General features: G+C 46.6%; 1 protein-coding gene across 2 annotated transcripts in view; it reads right to left on the bottom strand.

Annotated features, from left to right (window-relative positions):
• LOC140719217 (epidermal growth factor receptor kinase substrate 8-like protein 1) overlaps window positions 1-13204 on the bottom strand; it is an 87974-nt gene extending 74770 nt beyond the window's left edge. Inside the window, exon 1 of one of the 2 annotated variants that reach the window (XM_073033657.1) lies at window positions 12982-13204. The gene's annotated coding sequence lies outside the window, so the exon portion shown is untranslated. The remainder of the gene's footprint in view (window positions 1-12981) is intronic. The other variant, XM_073033656.1, reaches the window with a different exon arrangement.
• Between the last annotated feature and the right edge of the window lie 4187 nt (window positions 13205-17391).

Here is a 17391-nt window from a genome sequence, read left to right as displayed (position 1 = left end):
CCCTCCACACCCTCCACACCCCTCCACACCCTCCACCCCTCCACACCCTCCACACCCCTCCACCCCTCCACACCCTCCACACCCTCCACACCCCTCCACACCCTCCCAACACCCTCCACACCCTCCACACCCTCCAATCCCCCCCCCCCCATCATGTTTAAAGCGACAGAGCCCTAGAAAATCAAGCTGCTAGTCATTCCCCTTCTGCAAGCTGCAATGTTATAATTCCACAAACTGGTCCATGCCTTCATCTACTGTACCATTCCTACAATGCTCCATGCATTGAAATAAGCACAACTCAGAGCATTCGTCCCATCATGCTCAGTCTTTCAATTCCTGACTTTGCATGGAAGCTTAACTAATGCTTTTCCCACAACCGCTCCACCATCTGCCTTGGCTTTCTGGTTCCCACCCACCTGCAACATTAGTTTAAACATTCCCCCAAGCTCCCCAAATGTGCAGCATTAGCAAAACTTCCCACACAGATATTAGTCCCTCACCAGTTCAGGAACAAACCGTCCATTCTGCACATGTCTAACCTTCTCTGGGAGACAGCCCAATGATCCAAAAATCTGACGACCGCTCTCTCGCATCATCTCCTTTACCATATGTTAAACTGCATGATCATAAGACCAGAAAATATAGGAGCAGAATTAGGCCGTTCAGCCCATTGTGTCTGCTCCGCCATTCCATCATGGATAATTTGTTACCCCTCTCAACTCCATTCTGTCTTCCGCCCATAACCATTTACACCTAAACTAATCAGGAACCTACCAAACTCTGCTTTAAACTTACCCAATGACTTGGCCTCCACCCCATCTGTGACAGTAAATTCCACAGGTTCACTACCATCTGGCAAAGAACTTCCTCCTCATCTCTGTTCTAAAAGGATGTCCCTCTATTTTAAGGCAGTGACCTCTGGGCCTAGAGCACCCTCCCCCTCCCCCACCATAGGAAACATCCTCTCCAAATCCACTTTCAATATTCAATAGGTTGAAATGCGACTTCCCCGCCCTCACTCTTCGAAACTCCTGAGTATCGGCCCAGAGCCATAAAACACTCCTAAAACAATAACTCTTTCATCGTCCAGAATCACATTCTTGTTAACCGCCTCTGAAAACTTTCCAACGGCAGCACATTTTTTTCCTGAGATACAGAGCCCAAAACTGCTCACAAAAATCCAAATGTGGTATGACTAATGCCTCATAATACCTCGACATTACATTCTTGCTTCCATATTCTCATCCTAGAGCTGTACTCTATCATTGCATTTGCCTTCTTTAAGATCAACTCAACCTGCAAGTTAACCTTTAGGGAATCCTTTGATTTTTGAGTTTTGCTCCCCGTTTAGAAAATAGTCTATACATTTATTCCTTCTACCAAAGTGCATGAGCATACGCTCCCCTTCATTATATCCATCTGCTACTTCTTTGCCCATTCTCCCATAAGACCTTCTGCAGACTCCCTGCTTCCTCAACACCATCTGCCCTTCTAATCTATCTTCGTATCATCTGCAAACTTATCCACAAAGACATCTATTCCATGATCCAAATCATTGACATATAACATGAAAAGAATCGGTCCCAAAACTGAGCCCTGAGGAACACCACTAGTCATCGGCAGCCAACCAGAATAGGCCCACTGTATTCCCAATCTTTGCCTTGTGCCAGTTGGCCAATCTTCTATCCATACTAGTATTTTTCCTGTAATACCATTAGTTCTTATCTTGCTGCACCTTGTCAAAGGCCTTCTGACCTCACTGACTCTCCTTTGTCTATCCTGCTTGTTATTTCCTCAAAGAATTCCAACAGATTTGTCAGGCAAGAATGTCCTTTAAGGAAGCCATGCTGGCTTTGCCCTATGTTATCTTGCGCCTCCCGAAACCGCATCCTGAATAATGGACTCCAAAATCTTCCTAATCAGTAAAGTCGGGTTATTGGCCAATCATTTCCTTTCTTCTGCCTCTCTCTCTTCTTGAGGAGTGGAGTGACATTTGCAATTTTCCAGTCCTCCGAAGTATTCCAGAATCTAATGATTCTTGAAAGGTCATTGCTAATGCTCCACAATCTCTTCGACTACCTCTTTTGGAGGGTCTATATGGTCCAAGTGACCTATCTACATTCACACTTCACAGCTTCCTAAGCACTTTCTCCTAAGTTATAGCAATTACAATCACTTCTGCCCCCTGATACTCTTGAATTTCAGGAATACTTCTAGTGTCTTCCACAGTGAAGACCATTGCAAATTACTCATTAAGTTCATCCTCCATTTCTTTGTCCCCCTTTACTGCACACCAGCATCATTTTCCAGTGGCCCGATAACCACTCTCTCGTCTCTTCTACTCTTTAAATATCTGAAAAAACTTTTAGTATCCTCTTTTATATTATTGGCTACCTTATCTTCATATTTGATCTTTTCTCTCCTTGTGGCTTTTATAGTTGCCTCCTGTTGGTTTTTGAAAAGCTTCCCAAACCTCGAACTTCCCACTAATTTTGGCTCTATTATATGCCCTCTCTTTGGCTTTTATGCTGTCTCTAACTTCCCTTGTCAGCCACAATTCCCTCAACTTCCCTTTAGAATACCTCTGCTTTGGGATGTGTCTATCCTGCACCTTCCAAATTGCTCCCAGAAAGTCCAATTATTGCTTGCCTGCTGTCATTCCTGCTGGTGTCCCCTTCCAATCAACTTTGACCAACCCCTCTCTCATGCCTCTGTAATTCCCTTTATGGTGTCCCCTTCCAATCAACTTTGACCAACCCCTCTCTCGTGCCTCTGTAATTCCCTTTAATTTACTGTAATACTGATGCACCTGACTTCAGCTTCTCACTCTCAAACTGCAGGGTGAATTCTATCATATAATGATCATTTCCTCCAAGGGAAATTGTTTTAAGCCTCATTAGCACATGACACTGATAATATTCCTGAGATCACTACCCTCGAGCTCCTGTCTCTTAACATGGCACCTAACTTCCTGAACTCACTTTGCAGGACCTCGTCACCCTTCCTACGCACGTCATTGGTACTAACATAGACAACGACCTCAGAAATCTCATTCTCATCCATAGACCCTCCTGTACGTCCCCTAATCAATTAATCCCCTATCACTACAGCTCACCTCTACTCCTTTGTAAGCCACACAGCCAGACCTAGTGCCAGAGTCCTGACCACTGAGACTTTGCTCTGCTAGGTCGACCCTCCCAACGGTATCCAAAGAGGTATACCTGTCGTTGAGGGCAATGGCCACAGGGAAATTCTGCACTGCCTGCCTATCCCCTTTCCCCCTCCTGTCGGTCACCCAATTATCTGAGTCCAGCACCTCGGATGTAACTCCCTCCCGGTATCTCCTGTCGATTGACCCAAAAGCCTGCGGAATGATCCTCAGTTCATCCAGCTCCAGTTCCAGTTCCTTAACACAGTTGGAAAGAAGCTACAGCTGGATGCATGTCCTGCAGGTGTAGTCGTAAGGGAGACTGGAGTTCTCCCCACCTTCCCACATCTGCAAGAAGAGCATTCCTCTATCTTGCATGGCATCCTCACTCGTTGCTTAGTAATAACTGTAGCTTTCATTGGGGCAGCGCCTTTCACATGCTCCATTAAAATTGTTCCAATCATTGACCGACTGTAGCCTAACGCTTTTCCAATGACCGATGGTGTTTCACCTCTTTCTGATCGCTTTATTACTTCCACCTGATTTTCAATCGTGTTCGTGATTATTTCCGTGAACAGAAACACTGCAGATGCAGAGCTGCGCCGGGTCCTAAAGACCACCGCACCGAGACAGGTTAAATAAGGGACCTGAGCATCCGCGTTTTATGGTATCCGCTGGGGGTCTTGAAACCAGTCCCCCGCGGATAAAGAGAGCTGACTGTACTAACCCTTCGTCAAAAGAAGACAGCAGTATAATATCAGCAACTAGTCTACAAGACTCATTTTCAGGAACCTGAGTAGAGTGGTGCACCACATTGGAAGAAATGCAAACACCCCCGTGAACTATCTTCAGCTTAATGAGAGACAAAGCAGTCTCACCTGATGAACCCTGGTGCCAGAAACAGTGATTCAGAATTGTATCAAGAAAGTGGCAAGATCTGTTTGTGAGGAAGAAGATTTTAAAGATGGAGTAGTATGCACTTATAATATGGACGTTGATGCGTTGTCTTCATGTGTTTGTGCGAGTAACATTCCCTTGAGGATTGGGGAATGTGTGCAGCTGAGATTGAGGAAGTGAGCACTCCGAAGGGAAATTCCCACAGAAGTTCCTACATTGGGAAGTACCCAGCAATAATGAGTTAATGCGCATCGGATCGAAGGAGCTTTTCTAGCACTGGAACGGCTGGTGGAGTGTCAAGCCTAGTTTTTTGCCAAGCCTAGTTTTCTAAACACAATGGCTGACAATTGTTAAGATCAAACAGTTGTACGTTAAAACTTTCAACTAACATCCATTTCTTCAGGTCGTAAACAGGGGAAAGTCTTCAATTCTTAATGTAAATGGAAAGCAGTAATCAGATAGAAGTTGAAAAAAAACAGACAGCTTTGCAAAAAGATGCACTGTCTATAGAGGGGACAGGCAGGGATACAATACGGAACAACAGGTTATTTAATTTGGCTTGTTTCGAAACAGACGACACTGATTAAGTTGCTAAGTTCAAGAAAGCTTGCAGACCAGATGGAGACAATCACTTAGCACATTTTTTGCTTGGAGCAAGATCAAGGCACCATCGTGTCCACCCTGCCTTGCAGAAGGACCCTGGAACACATCCTTAGCAGCTGCCCAAAAGCCCTGGGAGCAGGCCGCTACTGCTGGAGCCAGTGGCTCTGGCAGAAAATATCTCCAACAAGAGAAAAATCAGCAGATGCTGAAAATCCGAGCAACACACACAAAATGCTGGAGGAACTCAGCATCTATGGAAAAAAAGTACAAACGACGTTTCGGTCCGAGACCCTGTGGCAGGACCGGAGGGAAAAAGGAGTAGATTTAAACAGTGGGGGAGGGGAGAGAGAAGCACAAGGTGATAGGTGAAACAGGGAGGGGAAGGCTGGGAAGTTGACCGGTGAAAGAGAAACAGAGCTAGAGAAGGGAGAGCCCGAAAGAAGAGGACAGAGGGCCATGGAAGAAAGAAAAGGTGGGGGGGGGAGAGCACAAGAAGGAGGTGATAGGCAAGTAAGGACATAAGGTGAGAGAGGGAAAAGGGGATAGGGAACGTTGAGGGAGGGAGGGAGGTTTGAGAAATCGATGCTCATGCCATCAGGTTGGAGGCTACCGAGACAGAGTATAAGGTGTTGTTCCTCCAGCCTGAGTGTGGCCTCATCGCGACAGCAGAGGAGGCCATGGATAGACATATTGGAATAGGAATGGGCGGCCACTCTGAGATCCCGCTTTTTCTGCCGAACGGAGGGTAAGTGCTTGGTGAAACAGCCTCCCAATTTACATCGGGTCCCACCGATATGCAGGAGGCCACACCGGGAGCACCGGACAAGGTAAATGGCCCCACAGCCTCACGGGTGAAGTGTCGCCTCACCTGGAAGGACTGTGTGGGGCCCTGAATGGTAGTGAGGGAGGAGGTGTAGGGGCAAGTGTGGCACTTGTTTCGCTTGCAGGGATAAGTGTCAGGAGGGAGATCAGTAGGGAGGGACGAATGGACAAAGGAGTCGCGTAGGGAACGATCCCTCTGGAAAGCAGAAAGTGTTGGGGGGGGGGGGGGGTCGTGTTAGAAATGGCGGAAGTTCCGGAGAATTATGTGCTGGACCCGGAGGCTGGTGAGGACAAGAGGAACCCTATCCCGGGCAGGGTGGCTGGAGGATGGGGTAAGAGAAAATATCTCCCCGGTCATTAATAAAAGAAAGCATTTCCGCCAACCCTGAAAGCTGATAAGACTTTGTCAAAGCTGGAGACGAACCACAGGCTCAAACCAGATCACCAGCAGGCTAGCTCGTCGCAGAATCTGACTAGTAACTGAACATCAAGCTCCCTGAGTTCACCGCATCGTCATTCTGTCAGAAACCTCAAAACAGGTGGTCACAGTAGAACTGACAGTGCCTGGGAAGACCGGATTGAGAAGATGTTTGAGCGTATGAAGGCCAAATACCAGGAACTGGTAGAGCAAAGCCAGAGATGGATGGAGGACAGGATCCGAGCCTGCAGAGGTGGGGCGTAGAGGCTTTGCTGGCTGCTCTCTCCTTGGCCTTCCAGGGGCTACAAGAAGAAGAGCCATCAGGACCATCACACAGGCTGCTGAGCAAACCTCCGGATGGCTATGGACCAAGAGGCGTGATGGACCAGTGCTTCTGCTCCTGGTCAACCCTGGCTGGGTCACCTGGCGTTGGAAGACCTGAAACACCTGATGACCCCAGGTTATATCACCGAAGATGTGTCCCAATGCATCCTAAAATGTTTCTCAGAATCTTGGATAGGCCTTAATGTCTTTGTTTGAGTTTAGGACCTTGTGGTCAGCAAACTCATGACCATCACGGTGATTCAGCAAACTCATGACCATCACGGTGATACAATGTGACAGTGACTCTGTGCTGGAAAAGACCACTGTCAGTTCTATAACGTGCCTTTACCGCAACACCAGAAGAATGAAGATAGCAATTAACACCAGCTAGATGACCACCAGCTGATTACCACCTCAGAAAATTAGAGCAGAAGTAGGCCCCTCGGCCCCTCAATCCTACCCCACCATTCATTACAACTTCCCTCAACTTCATCTCCTCTATCATAGCTGATCCCAATCGTCCTCATTTTCTGATCTCTCAAGAATTTATCTCCTTCATTGGTAACCCTCTCAATGATCATCACTCTACCACCTTCTGGGATGCAGAATTCCAGATTCCTCACCCTCTGTGCCAACTTGCTCTTAATGAACAGCTCTACTAAACGACAAGGAACACAGATCTAGTTTCTTTAGCTCTGTGTGAGAGGTAATCACCTCTCCTGGAGTTAAGGCGGGAAGGAGGCCAGCTTAGGGAGGTATTTGATAAAGTTCCCCTTTGGTCAACAGGACCCAGCGCAACCAGCTGAGAGCAATGAACAATGGGAGGCTCAGGTCTCAGATCTGACACAGGAGAGCAGCTGGAAGTGATAAAGCAGGCAGAGTGGGAAGTAATTCTGAATTAGGGAAGAATTGGGCAATTTCTTTTGTTAAAGCTCACATACTGCAATGGAACTATGCAAACTCCTCTACAAAGAGCGCTCCTGCTTGAAATAATTCCAGCTGAGAGTTAGCACCTCCCAGCACTCTAAGGTGTGTGGTAAATCATCCGATTGTCTTTATGATGGCACTGAGTGCAAAGCTAAGCCCGCCCAATAAAGTTTATGGGCGTAGGATAGTGAGTCACTAGCTGCCAACATTCCCTCAACTCCACTGTTTTCAGTTTCCCATCTCGTTGCCATGGCCACCCACTGTTTGATCTTCTGACAGAAATTGCAGTCATAAAAACATAGTGCAACCACGAGGAAAGGTTGAGCAAGCGAGGGCTTTTCAGCTTGGCGCGAGGCAGGATGAGAAGTGACATGATAGAGATGAGTAGGTTGTTAGGGTTCAGAGATAAAGTGGACAGCCAGAGATATTTTTCAGGATGGGGAAGACTAATAGCAGAGAGCAAAATTTTAAGGTGATTGGAGAAAAGTGTAGGAGAGGTGTGTGTGTTTTTTTTTACACAGAGAGTGATGGGTACATGGAACGCCCTGCCAAGGGTGGTGGTAGAGACAGATACATTAGGGACTTTTAAGGAATTCGTAGGTAGGTGCATGGATGATAGTAAAATGGAGGGCTATGTGGGAGGGAAGGGTTGAATTGATGGTAGAGTAGGTTAAAAGATTGGCACAACAGTGTAGGTCGAAGGCCTGTACTGTGCTGTTCTATGTTCTACGTTCTAACCGAGTGAAAAGTCAACAAGTGACGTGGGGAAGGCAGTAGCCAACTGATACACAGCACAATCCCGCAGAGACGAACGTGGGAATGACTAGATCATCTGCCTTCAGGAGTTGGCTGGTCGATAAACAGGGTGGACTCACAGGGGTGGCCTGTTCTCCTCATTGGGAGCTCTGAGGGACCAGAATGGGGCATGATTTGGCATCTCATCAGCACCGAGGCACCGGTAACAGAGGAGGACTCCAGAAGTTCTGCTCTGGAAGAACAACCTTGACCAGCTCCTCACCTCAGTGGTTCCCTCCCCTCCATTGTATGAGTGGTCACACATCAGTGATTTCCATAAATTGTTATTAGGGTCAGAGGGCACTAAAGCCCAGAAACATGCTCGTTAGCCCATTTAATTTAATCTGAACGATTATTCTGCCTAGACCCATCATCCTGCCACCCCCAAATGCATGTCCATGTACTTATCCAAACTTCTCATAAATGTTGCAATCAAAACCGCATCCACCACTTCTTCTGGCAGCTCGTTCCAGACTCCAACCAATGAGTGAAGAAGATCCTCTTAACATTTCGCCTTTCACCCTTAACCTATGACCTCCAGTTCCAGTCTCACCCAATCACAGTGCTTGCATTTACCCTATCTATACCTCTCGTAATTTGGTGTAGCTCAAATCTCCCCTCGTTCTCCTGCACTCTAGGGAATGAAGTGTTAATGTATTCAACCTTTCCCTCTAAATCAAGTCTGCAAATCCCAGCAACATCTTTGTAAATGAATCATTAATTTAAATCTAACCTGATTCGGTGAAGTTCCTTGTGTTATCGTCATGCTCTGAGATCGTGGCTTGGGCCCAGATCTCAGAGAAATTATGTTCCCCCCACCTGCTTCCCTGTTAGCATTTCTCTTTCAAACACCTACCATCTGCCCCCTGATTCTCCCAGAGATAATTAACAGAGGCCAACTAATCTTCCAAACTGCATGTCTTTGGGATGTGGGAGAAAACTGAAGCATCTAGGGGAAACTCACAAGGTCACAGGGAGAAAGTGCAGACTCCACTCAGTCAGTACTGGGAGCTGGGATTAAACCAGATCTTTTGAGATGTGGCCGACTAACCTCCCAAGCTACACGCTTTTAGGATTTATGATCCTGGGAATGAAATGGTTAACGTATGAGGTCCTCTTAATGGCTCTGGGCCCATACGTGCTGGAGCTTAGAAGAATGAGGGGGGAATCTTATTGAAATCTATCAAATATTGAAAGGCCTGAATGGAGTGGATGTGGAGAGCATGTTTCCTATAGTGGGGGAGTCTAGGGCCAGAGGGCATAACCTCAAAATAGAGGGACGTCCCTTTAGAACAGAGACAAGGAGTTTCTTAAACCAGAGGGTGGTGAATCTGTGGAATTCATCACCACAGACAGCTGTGGAGGCCAAGTCATTGGGTGTATTTAAAGTGGAGGTTGATAGGTTCTTGAGTAAAGCATCAAAAATTATGGGGAGAAGGCAGGAAATGGGGTTGAGAGGGATAATAAATCAGCCATAATGAAATGGCAGAGCAAGGTCAATGGGTCGATCCTCTACTGCCAAGATGAGGCCACACTCAGGTCGGAGGAACAACACCTTGTATTCTGTCTGGGTAGCCTCCAATATGATGGTATGAACATCAATTTCTCCAGCTTCCAGTAATCTTTCACTCCTTCCCCTTCTCTCCCCACTCTGCTACCACTCCATATTCACAGAACATAGAATGGTACAACCCATTACAAGCCTTTCGGCCCACAATGTTGTACCGACCCTCAAACCCTGCCTCCCATATAACCCCCCCCCACCCTAAATTCCTCCATCTACCTGTTGTATTCCTTTTCTCTTCACCTGCCCATCACTTCCCTCTGCTGCCCAACTTCCTTCCCTTTCTCCCATGGTCCACTCTCCTCTCCTATCAGATTCCTTCTTCTTCAGCCCTTTACCTCTTCCACCTATCACCTCCCAGCTCTTTGCTCTTTATAGATGCGGCCTGACCTGCTGAGTTCCTCCTGCGAATCTTTTCTTCCTGAACCAATACTATTGGAAAAAGAGGACAGGTATTGTTGCTCGTGCAGTTCCTAAACTCCTCTTTGTCACACTCTGCAGTGACTTCATCAACACTCAGAGACCATTTATTAGGTACACCTGCTCGTTAATGCAAATATTTAATCTGCCAATCATGTGGCAGCAACTGAATGCATAGAAGCATGCAGACCTGGTCAAGAGGTTCAGTTGTTGTTCAGACCAAACGCGAGACTGGGGAAGAAACGTGATCTAAATGACTTTGACTGGGAGTTATTGTTGGTGCCAGTGAAGGTGGTTTGAGTATCTCAGAAACCGCTGATCTCCTGGAATTTTCATGTGGAATTTTCACGTCTCTAAAATTTACGGAGAATGATGCAAAATACAAAAAGAATCCAATGAGCAGCTGTTCTGTGGGTGAAAATGCCTCATTAATGAGAGAGGTCAGGGGAGAATGGTCAGACTGGTTCAAACTGACAGAAGGCGACAGTAACTCAAATAAACACGCTTTACAATAGCCTCTGAATGCACAACACAACAAACCTTGAAGTGATTTGGCTACAGCAGCAGAAGACCATGAACGTACACTCAGTGGCCACTTTATTAGGTATAGGAGGTACCTAATAAAATGGCTACTGAGAGTAGCTGGTAATTCATCAGAGCAAGGCTCAGCAACACAACAGGAATGGTTATCATATAAGTGAAAACTCTCTGTAATCCTTATTCACCCACATACCATAAGGCCATAAGATTTAGGAGCAGAATTAGGCTTTTTGGCCCATCGTGTCTCCTCTGCTATTCAATAATGGCTGATCCTTTTTACCCCTCCTCACCCCCACTCCCCAGCCTTCTCCCCGTAACCTTTGATGCTGTGTCCAGTCAAGAACCTATCAATCTCGGCCTTAAATACACCCAACAACCTGGCCTCCACAGCGGCCTCTGGTAACAAATTCCACAAATTCACCACCCTCTGGCTAAATGGCTCAAACCTCGCAGACTACGCCTTACCCAAACTGCACGGTGCTAAATCGGTGGCACAAACTGGAATTTAGCACTGACGTAGACAAACTACAAGAGTTCACAGAAATTAATAGGCTCATTCCAAACTGGTGGGATTAAGAGATTAAATTACTTAAATGCCCTTTATATTTAAATCTTGCCATTAAATCCTGTGTGTTAAGTGCTCTTAACGAAGTAACTGTTCACATGTCCCTTTGGGGAGTGCATCTCACTGTTTCAGTCCGGGGACGGGATCTATTCAGGCTATGGAATCTGCAATGGGCTGGCAAATGGGGATACTGGGTGACCCCAGGAGGGTCACTGAGGGAGGTTGGAGACCCCAGGGGAGGGTCAGTATGGGAGGATGGACACACTAGGGGAAGGTTATCATGGGAGATTGAGATCCCAAGGGGGGGTGGTCTATGAGGGAGGTTGGTGACCCAGGGCGGGAGGGTGGAACTCCCAGGGGGAGGGTCAGTGTGGGACATTGGTGACCTCGGGGGGGGGGGTCTGTGTGGGTTACTGGTGACCCTGAGAGAGGCCAAAGGAAGATATAGAAGGGAAGAGAGGCCAGAGACCTGAGGTGTGGGGGGCAAGGCTAGAGATGGAGTGGGTTGGACCATTTCGTCCATTGACATCAAGGCCTGGTGACTCCAGATTCCTAGTAATGGGACTAAGTCTTAAGATCCCTCCGCAGGGGTTCACAGGGGCAATTGACGATCAGCAAACGATGGTACGAGCCAAAAAAAACCAGAAGAAATTCAAATCCCTTTCCAAGATCAAATGAACAAAGACTAGAAATGAAGAGAGTCCAAGCCTGTGAAGGGTAGTGTGTACTGGTACTCTGAACCTTCCCAGGGGTTGGCAACGAGGTAGGACCATTGAGACTTAATAAGAAAGGCCACTTGGCCCGTCATATTCATACTGGGCTTTTGAAGTAGCAGTCGCGTTTTGAACCTCCACTCTGCTCTTTGACCTGTGATCTTTTCTGATGTTTAAAGTTGTTGTTGAACAGGTCTTTCGACACACCTTCAACCCTGGGACCTCAACCCTTTGTCTTAGGAGGAAAGAACCCAACCCTGTCCGATGAACATTCAACCTCAAGCACCAGGGAGGTGATCCTGAGGGGGATTTTCCGGCGAGGACCCTTCTGTCAATGTGGAGAGCCTGGAATTGGGAGTCACCGTCCCGGGATAAGTAGCTGACAGCTTAGAACAGGGATGGGAAGGGACGTCCTGGCGGAGAATTGTGAATCTTTGGAATTCACCCGTTGGACGCTGAGCACGTTCAAGGCTGGGATCAATAGCTGTGGGGACAGGACTGGAAGCTGGCAAGGCAAGGTCCTGTGGTAAAGCAGACCAGGCCAGCTACAAGTCCCGTCACTCGGGTAATGTTCCAGTGTGACATATGGGAACGCGTATCACTTCGCCATCCTAACTGGGATGTATATCACCGGTCTTTCATTGTCACCGGGTTTAAATCCCGGAACTCCCACCGCAACAGCTCCACAAATTACTGCACCGACTCCTCCGCTGTCAGCATGGGAAAGAAACCCGCCAACTCATAGCCTCAGAAGTCGATGTGTCGGGAGTCATGTTACCACCAGATTGGCCAAGGACAAAGACAGTGCCTTTCCTTCTCTGGAGAACCTAATAAGCTTTTAACCACAATGGTACTGAGACAAACCCTATTCAAATCACCACTTTAGTTTCTATTCCCGTGATGTGATTTGAACCCCCCTCCGTCGCTGGTCCAAATCTCTGATTGAAGAGACAACCACAACACTGCTCCCCGCAGCGATGCTCTGCTTACGCCGGTAAAGGGGACATGCAAAGCAGATTAATTTGCATCAGTTATTAACCAGTTTGCGAAGTTTAAACTCTCTCAGTTGCTCCACAGATCCAGCCTGCCTCATGTGTGCGCCCTCAGAACCATCATTTTCATGAAATTAACCCAAACAAAAAGAAAATCCCTGGTTCTGTTCCATGTTAGAGAAATAGCTTGTTAGTGGGACCCCTGTTGCACTTGAGAGCGGCGGAAAGTTACTTAAAGCAATGTGAAACTCACCAAGTGATTGTCCGGATCCCTTGATCAGCTCAGTAAAACTTGCAAAAAGAAAGGAATGGTCCCAGGGCCTTCACAGATAGCTTCCCTCTGTCCTCCTCAGCATGCTATGTGCCCGCTCACGTTTCTCTACACTCAGTTAAAGCCGCACAGGGAGGGTGTGGATGTAAAACTCAGCTCATGACTCAAGACAATAAGGGGAAACCGAACGCCAGGGCCCCGCCCCAGCTGGCTCATTGTACTTGTCATTCCACTCTCCTTCACATCCAACACGGCCACATTCCAGCGCCGACGTCTCCTACCCGCTCATCCATAAGGTTCTGGTATAAATTGTAAAGTCACACAGGCTTAACCGCAGGTTTATTATTAACCAACAAGTGCTTGCTAAGGACATCTTGGTCATCAACAATGGGTTTGAAGCTTCTCGCGGAACAGGAAAAGTCTTGTGACGCACCACTGTTTACATACACAGCTTTACCTTGCTGGCATATATTTATACATGTTTTTTTTCAGCAGCGCTGGAGAATAATGTTTGCTGATCCACCATACTGTAGCTCACGAGTTCCCCAATTATGGGTTTACGAACTCAAAGGACTGGGTAGCGTTCCCTAAACTTCAACGCAACCTGTTGGTTAGGATATCCCAGTGGATACCCCCTATTTCATTTTGTTCTGTGATTATGGGATGATGTTGTTACAATACTTCACAATAAACTCTGCAGTTTCAAATTGTTGTTCTCCTCAATGTACTCGAACCCCTGTGGCGCCCGCTTTCCTGGAAATTTCCCGTTGCACCCACATATCACTTCCCCTGGCAAACGCGGACACGGATGCAGACCCAAAGGAGGGGCGGGCAGTTGGCTTGTGCACAGCCCCTCGATGTGGATTCTTATCCGTGAGTTGTAAAATTAGCCGGCTCCATCATGGGCCTCCGTAGTACCCAAGACATCTTCACAGAGCAGTGCCTCAGGGAGACAGCGTCCATCATTAAGGACCCCCACCACCCAGGACCCGCCCTCTTCTCACTGTTACCATCGGGAAGGAGGAACAGAAGTTTAAAGGCACAGACTCAACAATTCAGGAACAGCTACTTCCCCTCTGCCATCTGATTTCTAACAGGACACTGAACCCATGAACAAACACTACCTCACTACCTTTTATTTCTGTTTTTGCTTCTCAAGGAATGTGCACTTGAGAGTCATGTGCCGTGAAAGGAGGCAGGTCAAGGGTTCTGTCCAAGCCCTTTGCCTGCCCCTCTTCCTGGGTAGGCAACTACTTATTTCATATACATATATACTTAATGTAATTCAGTTTTTTTTCTACATTTATCATGTATTGCATTGTACTACTGCAGCAAAGCTAACAGATTTCACAATACATGCTGTTGAAATTGCACCGTCTCGGATCGCAAGACCCTGCAGCGGATAGTGAGGTCAGCTGAGAAGATCATCGGGGTCTCTCTTCCCACCATCACGGACATTTACACTACACGCTGCATCCGCAAAGCAAACAGCATTGTGAAGGACCCCACACACCCCTCATACAAACTCTTCTCCCTCCTACAATCTGGGAAAAGGCACCGAAGCATTCGGGCTCTCACAACCAGACTAGGTAACAGTTCCTTCCCTCATGCCACCAGACTGCTCAATACCCAGAGCCTGGACTGACACCTTACTGCCCTATTGTCTTGTTTATTATTTATTGTAATGCCTGCACTGTTTTGTGCACTTTATGCAGTCCTGGGTAGGTCTGTAGTCTAGTCTAGTTTCTTTTTCTGTGTTTTTTTTACGTAGTTCAGTCTAGTTTTTTGTACTGTGCCATGTAACACCATGGTCCTGAAAAGACGTCTCATTTTTACTATGCACTGTACCAGCAGTTATGGTCGAAATAACGATAAAAGTGACATGACTTGGTGATGATAAACCTGATTCTGATTCTGCTATTTTTTGCTTTCCAGAAGCATCTCATTCAGTGAATACAACTTCAGAGAAATTCAGTACTTCATGATAACGCTCCATTCTGTTTCCAATTCTAACAGGGTCATTGTTATCCAGAGCACACTCGATTCCCTGTGGAACCTACTTTATTGGAAATCTCCCATTGTACCCACGGACACTGAGCGCACCATCTCCGTCCGGGAAGACGCGGACACGGATGTAACCTGGGAAGAGGAGCAGACAAGTGGTTTGGACAGAACCCTTGACCTTTGTGACACCTGAACCTCAAGTGCACATTCCCCAACCACCAGCTTCTGGGGGCTCACCAGGTGAATGAGGCAGCTACAAGGGTGGGTCACAGGCTGGTGCTCTGCATGTGAACCATAGAACATTACAGCACAGAAACAGGCCCTACAGCCCTTCTTGGCTGTGCCGAACCATTTTTCTGCATAGTCCCACCGGCCTGCACCTGGACCATGTCCCTCCGTACACCTCTCATCCATGTACCTGTCCAAGTTTTGCTTAAATGTTAAAAGTGATGTGTGGTGACAATCAAATTCTCCTCTCGCTACTGCCACCAGGAAGAAGGTGCAGGGGCCTCAGGACTCACACTACTGGGTTCAGGGACAGTTCTTCAACCATCAGGCTCTTGAACCAGCAGCGATAACTTCATTCAAATTCACTTGCCCCATCTTTGAAAAGCTCCCGCCATCTTTGGACTCACTCGCAAAGACTCTTCATCTCATGTTCTTTATATTTATTGGTCGTTGTTTATTATTATTATTATTATGATCATTATCATCTTTTGTATTTGCACAGTTTATTGTCTTTTGCACTTTGGTGGTTTGTTTGCTCTGCCATGTGTGGTCTTTCATTGATTTTATTATGGTTTACGGACTTACTGGGTATGCCCACAAGAAAATGAATTCCAGGGTTGTGTATGGTGACATATATGTACTTGGATAATAAGTTAACTTTGAACTTTGGAACTTGAAGACCTTCAAGCCACAGGTTAGGAACGTCATAGAATATTCCCCATTTGTCCAGATTAGCCCCAACAATTATGTTGGAAGATTTAACCTACTCCAAGATCAATCCAAACCTTCCCTCCTACATAGCCCTCCATTTTCCTTACATCCATGTGCCTATCTAGGAGTATATACATGTGAAATTTCTAGTACTTATAGTGTAGCTGTATTTGTATTTTCTAGAAGTTTCTCAGGTTTTTCTGTAGCAGGTGTCACGCCAGTTGAATCTGGCTCTTTCGCAGGTAATTGCAATCACTGGAATGTTTTTATCTCTTGTCTGAGTATGAGACGATCACAAATTATTTTTCTTTGTCTTCTATTCTTTGTTCATTCCTTGTTCTTGTAACAATGAACAGAACAGCCATAACCAGCAGGTTTTATACCTCATTCTTGACTTCCGAAGGACCTTTGGATCAGTATCAGTTCTGGTCACCGAATTATAGGAAAGATGTCAACAAAATAGAGAGAATACAGAGGAGATTTACTGGAATGTTACCTGGGTTTCAGCACCTAAGTTACGGAGAAAGGTTGAACAAGTTAGGTCTTCAACAAGTTGGAGCGTGGAAGGTTGAGGGAGGGCTTGATAGAGGTATTTAAAATTATGAGGGGGATAGATAGAGTTCAGACAGACAGATAGACATACTTTATTGATCCCGAGGGAAATTGACGTGGATAGGCTTTTTCCATTGAGAGTAGGGAATATTCAAACAAGGGAACATGAATTGAGAGTTAGGGGGCAAAAGTTTAGGGGTAACACGAGGGGGAATTTCTTTACTCAGAGAGTGGTAGCTGTGTGGAATGAGCTTCCAGTAGAAGTGGTAGAAGCAAGTTCAATATTGTCATTAAAAAAAAAATTGGATAGGTATATGGACAGGAAAGGAATGGAGGGTTATGGGCTGAGTGCAGGTCGGTGGGACTAGGTGAGAGTAAGCGTTCGGCACAGACTAGAAGGGCCGAGATGGCCTGTTTCCGTGCTGTAATTGTTATATAGTTATATCACCAGAGGTGACCAGAACTGAACGCAACACACCAAGAAGCTCAACTCCTTCCAGCCCTCCAGAGGTACAAAGATGGAAGGAAGTCTTTCCTTTCCCTCAGAATCTTCCACCAACATTACCAAAATAGATTTGCAGACTGGTAGCACATTTCTGTTTACACAGCTTTCTGTACACGATTTAACTGCCCATGTTATTACATCTACAAAGTCCTTTGCAAGCTCAAGAAGTCATAGAACGATATAACACAGAGGCAGGCTCCTTGGCCTACGGAGTCCGTGCCAACTGGCAACAACACATCTACACTAATCCTACACCAGTCCCACCTTTTTATCCCCCCACATGCTCATCAACTCCCCCCTCCAATTCAACCCACACACCAAGGACAATTTGCTACGGCCAGATAACCCACTGACCTGCGTGTCTTCGGGATGTGGTTCAAGAGCACCCAGGA

This window comes from Hemitrygon akajei, chromosome 31, assembly GCF_048418815.1.
Source record: "Hemitrygon akajei chromosome 31, sHemAka1.3, whole genome shotgun sequence".
Lineage (NCBI taxonomy): Eukaryota > Metazoa > Chordata > Chondrichthyes > Myliobatiformes > Dasyatidae > Hemitrygon > Hemitrygon akajei.
Note: the sequence above shows the minus strand (reverse complement) of the source record. Positions and strands in the feature narration are given on the sequence as shown.